Below are 7,561 nucleotides of genomic sequence, written 5' to 3' on the forward strand. Positions count from 1 at the left end.
GACTGGCATGGTAGCCCTGGAGCTTACACCTTTAAAAACAAGTCAGTAGTGGCAATAGATCCCAAGTGTTTCCCATTTGGAGGATTTTGTTCTGATCAGGTGATGCCACAGGCTAGCCCCCAGGAACAAGGAGAAGTACTACTGACTGATGTCAAGGTACAAGACAAACAGAAAGCAAGACAGAAGACAGGAACTAATACAAGATACATACAGGATACAAGAAATAAGACAGGTATAGGATTAAAGAGCCAAGGTAGGACTAGGTTACAAGATCAAGGCAGGGCTGGGTTTCAGGATCAGGATACAGGCTTGTATAGGTAGAACAAAACAAGAAAAGACAAGACAAGACTGGAGCTATCACAAGCCCAGAGCCCTGGGCTTGTGATGCTTAAATAGAGCACAACTAACCAACCCCCAGGCTGTGAAGGGCATGTAGCCCGGCTGATTAGCCTGATCAGCCTGCAGCTGACTGGACTGTGGTAGGTGCAATTACAAGAGGCAACCACCAAATGGAGCTGAGTGGTTGTGACAGTGATAGGAGCATTTGACATGCTCCTAACAGTTTTGTAAACTGGAGAAATAGTGAAGGTGGTGAAACAAGCTGGACTGCAGTGAACTTCTAAATCTGCCACATTCTCTAAATGGGCTTGATACATATATGTGGTCTCCTATCCTCTTGCATCAGTCACTCATGCAAGAATTCTAAGACTTAATAGTTGTATGCACCAACCCTTATGCTGAGTATGTCATTGCCAAATAGGCTAAGCCAGCAACAAAAGAAAGCTTTGTCCCAAGAGCCTAAAAGTGGTTGCTTTTCTGTGCTTCTGAGACCATAGAAACAGCTCCCTAACATCTATCAATCTTAAGGCAGGACATGCACAGACAACACCTCATTCTGGGCAACCTGTCCCGAAAATTGAACTGACCAAATAGCCGTGCCTGCAAAAGAAGAGTGAACATGCTTGCCTTAGCTGCTTCCCTTGCTACCAAACACCACCTTGTTAAATAAGAATTGCCTCCCAAAAGTCTACTGGGAAACCGACAATTCCAGGAGTGCTGATCCCCTGTTCCCCCTTGTAGTGCTCAGTGGTTCTGCCCGTTAACCCTCCCCCCACACACACACACATCACTAATGTGTGTCCCACATTAAGCATTTACACTCTTTTGCAGGTACAGCTGTTTAGCCATGACTAAGCTATGAGTTACCCAGCTATAACTAAAGCTGCGTAAGGCAGAAACACATCAGCAGTTGTTTTTTGTACAGATGCATGTGGAATATAATTTGGTTTTCTTTGGAAGATCACCATGTGCCTAGATTAATTTTTGTGATAGGGTTTCTATAAGGGCACATGGACGTAAATACAGGCATCTGGACATACAGATAAAACACGCCTTTATTTGCCGCACCTGGGAGCCCCTGCTGCTGTGTTTTTGTGCCCACAGGAATGTATTGATAGAATAGGCTGTATATGAAAATATCTGTGTAAACTTACGTTTACATGTGCATGGGGGTAAATTCCCAAACACAGACGTTTAGGGACTCTTTCATGGAAATGGAGAGAATCACATACACCTGCATCTCAGGTTGCCTGCATCTCAGGATCTATTATTTTATCAAGTGCAGTTATCAGTGAAGGTAACCCCTGCACAAGACTTTATTTTTTTTAAATGTGATCGTACTCTGAGCTTGAATCACTGGAGTTTGGGGTTGTATTTATACTCTGTTTATTGAGCACACAGCAAATGTACAGGATGGTAATATATACCAGCCATTATCAACCAGGGTTCTGTACAGGATGGTAATATATACCAGCCATTCTCAACCAGGGTTCAGTACAAGATGATAATATATACCAGCCATTCTCAAACATGGTTTCTGTATAGGATGGTAACATATGCCAGCCATTCTCAACCAGGGTTCTGTATAGGATGGTAATATATACCAGCCATTCTCAACCAAGTTTCTGTACGGGATGGTAATATACACCAACCATTCTCGACCAGGGTTCTGTACAAGATAATAATATATACCAGCCATTCTTAACCATGGTTCTGTATAGGATGGTAATATATACCAGCCATTCTCAACCAGGGTTCTGTGAAACCCTATGGTTCCTCCAGAGGTTGCTAAAGGTTCCTTGAGTTGTGGCTGATTGATTTCCCATCTGATGGTGCTTGCATAATTCGAAGGTCAACTCTATCTGCCAGAGCCAGTGGCATGACACCAATGATTTTTTTAGCTGTCTTAAAAGGCTGGAGTTCTTACGACTAGGGATGAGCCGAACACCCGCGTGTTCGGTTCTAACTCGAACATACCACCAGTCTAAGGGGGACATTCATCTTATTGACCACCAAAGTAAGAGGCATTTTTCCCACTTACTCCTGATGTATTGGTTTAAGAAGGGGTTCCCCAAGACCTAAAAATTATTTTAAGGGTCCCTCTGGGGTAAAAAGGCAGATAAAGGCTAATATATACAAATGCATAAAATATTTGCCTACAGTATATAATCATATCAATAGATAAAATATTATAAACAAATAAACCACCGTCTTGTATGTCTCCCTTTTTGCACTGTTTATACCAGTACCAGTAGAGTACCGCATGTTCTACGAATGTTTCAGATCATTGTGATTCCCGAGCTGGAAATGAAGATCAACGGGTTTCATCTGAGTTAAGGGAAAGGGTAGCATTTCGATATACATCCCATATTCTTTGGAACTTAAACGGGCATTTTCTATTAACATAAATAACCCTTTCATATAGTAAAATCATTGGGCTAATGAGGGCACAGATAGCTGTATTAATTTATTGGCAATTGCCTTATGTGCCATAAATAATGTTTGTTTCATAAAACTTTTTGTACAGCGGGGCCAGGCATGTTCATATAAATGCCAAAAAGACCTATTTCAGGAGTGCATTGTATAATAAGGGAAAAAAAGCTTACATATCTATCACCTGTTTCCAGAAGGTGGATATCACTGAACAGGTCTGGTTCGGGGCAAATTTACTTTGAATGAGATCGCTTTCATATGACCTCTGTATCTTAGAATATGCTATATGAATGCGTACGTGTTGTAATATTCCTTTTTCTGGTAGCTGTCCCTACAGGTTTTAAGCTTGATTAATAATGGGTGCAGTATGTGTCCCACCCTTAGCTATACACACAATGAAGTAACTATGCAAACTAATTGGATAACTAGAGGTGTATTCCTTAGGTCTTCATCATTAATGCTGAGACACAAGCAGTCCGTGTTTTCCGTGCCAGGAACCCGGAATTGTGAGTTTTTAGCACAGGGCAATCCCTTTGAAAGCAAGCTAAAATCAGCACTGTCCCCAAAGTGTCATGTAAAGCCCAAGTGAGCCCTTAAAATATATTACTTCAATGCAGTCACCATGCATATACAGTAATAAATATGCTTCCATATTCCTTTTGTTAAGTGCTGCAACAAGAGCTAGAATACCCCACAATGAAGTGTTGGACCAATGCTCTCACAAACAAAGCAGTAGCCAGGGTTTCTAATCATCAGTGCTCTCTATTCCTGAGCAATGCTGTTAAAAGGAGCAGAATCCAAGGGGCATGTTGGACTACTGTGTCACCATTCCACTGTGTTAGAGAGCCCCTTGTTTATTACTGTATATGCATCTTGACTGCATAACAGTAATAAATAGCAATGGCCCAACTGAGCTTTCATATCTACGTTTTCTTAGGACTAAAGTTGCTTACAATATTTAATGTTGCTCAGCATATTCTATGCCGTGTAGATTCTAAGAGAAAATTTGCTAGGAGCATGAGGCAACTTGTCTATTTTGCCAGAGAACACTAAAGCTGACCATATACTGCTCCGATTTTGGTGGATTTCTGCTGAATCAGCTGACATTTGAGGTGTGGATGGCCCTGCCGGCACCACATCCATCCAACCCCCCAATCCACAAAAGTTGATTTTTCAGTCACCTTTTTTCAAAGGAACCATTCACAGCCAAACAGCATGTACATGCAGTGCATGCAGGTGCTGTTTGGGCAGAGCAGTGGCTGCTGAATACAACAGTCAGCAGCGGGGATTCCCCTCATCCATGCTAAACGAAATACATTTTAAGCATGTATGACCAGCTTAACACCCAGCAATTTTTCTACGTTGGACCTATAGCCCATTTAGAGAAACCTCCTTCCTAATGCAAAATGCTTTTTTTCAACACCCCATCCCGCCCCCCTCCGCGCACGCGGCCTGACACCCATGCATTTGTTTTACCCCACTGACCAATGCTTATTTTTTTTCCTTTGTTTCCCACTGATGTCAAGGCATTCTTCCTCTGTTAGACACTGATATTGGACATTTTTTCTTTCCACTGATGCCAGGCATTTTTTTCCCCACTAGTTACTGACGCCCAGCAAATTTTTTTCTCCATTTGACGTCAAGCACTTTTATCTCCCTCTGACCCCTGACATCACACCACACCACGGCTTAGATGTTCCACTTCCATTGATTCTACAGCATTTTTTTCCCTCCACTGCAATGCAAGGGGCTCTAGTATACATATTCTTCACTACTTTACCCTGTACACAATGTTGTACATATGTTGAAAAAAGACATCAAATTCAAGCAATAGAGAAAAATAAATTGCATAGTCCTGACACCTACACGCTACGTGCTGTGTAGTATAGTATTTGAGGTTGAATAAAGACATAAGTCCATCAAGTCCAACCCATTGTGTGTGTGCATTTATGTTTGAGCAGGTGTGTGCATGTGTATTAGTCCATGTGTGATTTTGATCTTAGGCGTACCTGTACCCCTGTATATTATGGTCTCCAAGGAACTCATCCAGGAGTTTCTTGAATGATTCCACACTCTTAGCTGAAATCACTTCCTGAGGCAGCGAGTTCCAGACCTTAACCACTCTTACTCTAAAGAACCCCGTGAGCGCTGTGTGTTGAACATTTTTTTCCAGCAATTTTTGGTTGTGCCATCAATTTTTGTATCATCAGCAAACACTGAGACACGGCTATTCACTCCCTCCCCGATATCATTAATAAATAGGTTAAAAAGCAGGGGACCCAGCACAGAACCCTGGGGCACGCCACTCATGACCTCCGCCCAGTCTGAAAAGGTGCCATATACTCTATCCACGTGCACACTAATTCATCTATGCCCATAGCCCTTAGCTTGTATAACAAGCGTTTATGTGGCACCGTATCAAATGCTTTGGAAAAGTCCAGATATACTACGTCCACCATCCTCCCTCCATCTAGATCTCTACTCACCTCTTCGTAAAAGGTCAGCAGGTTGGTCTGGCAAGAACGATCCTTCCTAAATCCATGCTGATTATCAGTTATTATGCCATGATCTTGGACTAATTCCACTAAGTTGTCCTTAATAATTCCCTCTAACAGTTTATATACTATGCATGTTAAACTAACTGGTCTATAGTTCCCCAGCTGGCATTTTGACCCTTTTTTGAATATAGGTACCACATTAGCCCTTCGCCAGTCGCTTGGCACTCTACCAGCCATTACGGATTCCTTAAAAATTAGGAACAATGGCCTTGTTATCACCTTGTTCAGTTCCTTGAGTACCTTGGGATGTAGATTATCAGGTCCTAATGCTTTATTTGCAGTATGTTACATAGACCAGTAATTAAGGGGTATTTTGCAGGTACAAGGACTGCAAACTGTGTGCAGGAGCATGGCATATCTTCTCTGTCCTGTATAGCTAGTGTCTGAGGTATAGTATAGTGTCTGAGGTATAGATATTATTACACTACAGCCCTTATCCCTGACCCTAACACTAACCTAAACCAATCCCTAACACTAAATAAATACTCCTCCTTCTGCATACTCACCTAGTCTTGTGATGGATATCTCTGTGCCAAACCTTCACAGTGTGGATGGCATATGTTTACACCATTTATTGCACAAAGTTATTGCTTGAATATACTCAAACCCTTGCAAGCTAATATAAATCTAAATTTTAGAATCAATATGCTGTAGTATACTTATATATACGTCTTATTATGAGAAATATTATTATGTACTATTGTATCCTATTTCCTGCCCCCTCCTTTAAGGCAATGGTGTCTCCAATCCTCAAGGACTGCATAATTTACTTGCTAAAGGCACAACTGTAGTGAAGTTAACTAAAGAAACTGGCATCAATGGTTGCACACAGACACCCAACATTGCCTGCAATATCCTCTGTTATAATGATCATACCTTTGGTTCTTGCAATACCTTAGAAAGTGAAGTTTAGCCTCCCACCTCCTGTGCCCCACCAATGGTGAACAAGGATGCCCATCACATTACAGGGTCAATTAAAAAAAATGATCATGTGTAAAAATATACAAAATCCTCTTCATAAATAGAAAGGTTTCTCCCTTTGGGTAAGAACAGACATTATGGTCCTCTATAGAACATGGGGTGTGAGTAAATCAGCCATCATTTATTTGCAATATGCACGAGACCACAAGTGTTAAAAAATTAATATAATAAAGTCTTTGTCAAGTTGCTCTAAATGTCGACGTTTTGTACCAGCCACTTTAGCAATCAATGTTTTACTAAAGTGCAAAGGGGTTGGTCCATTTTTGAACAGGACAGGATGTGAACATACCTGCAGCACCCTCTCATACACTGTTGTTACTGCTAAATTCCATGCCGTTCTGAAAAGAAAAACTTGCCACTATCTCCTTCTCCCTATACATCCCTATTGGACCTTAACTTTAATGGGCTGCATTTCTGGTTAATAGGAAGGTTAAGGAGGTATAAAGGGGGGTTAAGGGGGCCTTTGTCAATATGCTTTGCCAATGTGCCAAACCTGTACCTTGCAGAAGGACCTGAGATTAGGCCATAACTGCGGCAAGTATGTGCAGGCCCATATTTGTAAGGCTTGCCAATACATTTTTCATTGTGGGACTTTCAAAATACCAGTTTGGTAATTGTAACATGCATATTTACAGCATTTGTATACAACTGTTTTTGAAGGATTGCCTTTTATCATTATTTATAGTAAAACATGGACTCACATAGCACACTATGTAGTCCCAGACTATACATATACAATGAGCTTCAAGTGGGGTTGCCACCTTTCCTTCAAGTGAAACCCGAACACTCTAGCACCGCGCTGCAGTTTTTTTGGGTTTTTTTTGGAAAATATACAGGAGAGAGCAAGAGAGGAGAGACAGCCAGGAGGTGAGTGAGAGAGGGGAGACAGCTAAGAGGATGAGCCAGGAGAGACAGCCAGGAGATCAATTAGGTTTCCTGTCCTACTGATAAGAAATCCATCCCAAGCAAACCTTTACATACTTCTACATGATTTGAGCGCATTAAAGGAGAACTATGGGGTCAGTGTTTTTCCCCATAGTTCTCCTTAGGGTAACGGGAGGACACAAACTAGCGTCCTCCCGCTGCCCTAAGCTCAGTATACCGCGAGCTACAGCTTTTTATTTTAATTTTTTTTTTCAAATGCTGAACTTGTAAACCTGCACATTGCAATTACCAAAATGGTATCAGAAAAGTCCAACAAAGGATGACATATTGGCAAGAGTTATAAGTATAAAAATGTAGATATGACA

Source organism: Nanorana parkeri, unplaced genomic scaffold, assembly GCF_000935625.1.
Source record: "Nanorana parkeri isolate BGI_ZX_2015 unplaced genomic scaffold, ASM93562v1 scaffold242, whole genome shotgun sequence".
Lineage (NCBI taxonomy): Eukaryota > Metazoa > Chordata > Amphibia > Anura > Dicroglossidae > Nanorana > Nanorana parkeri.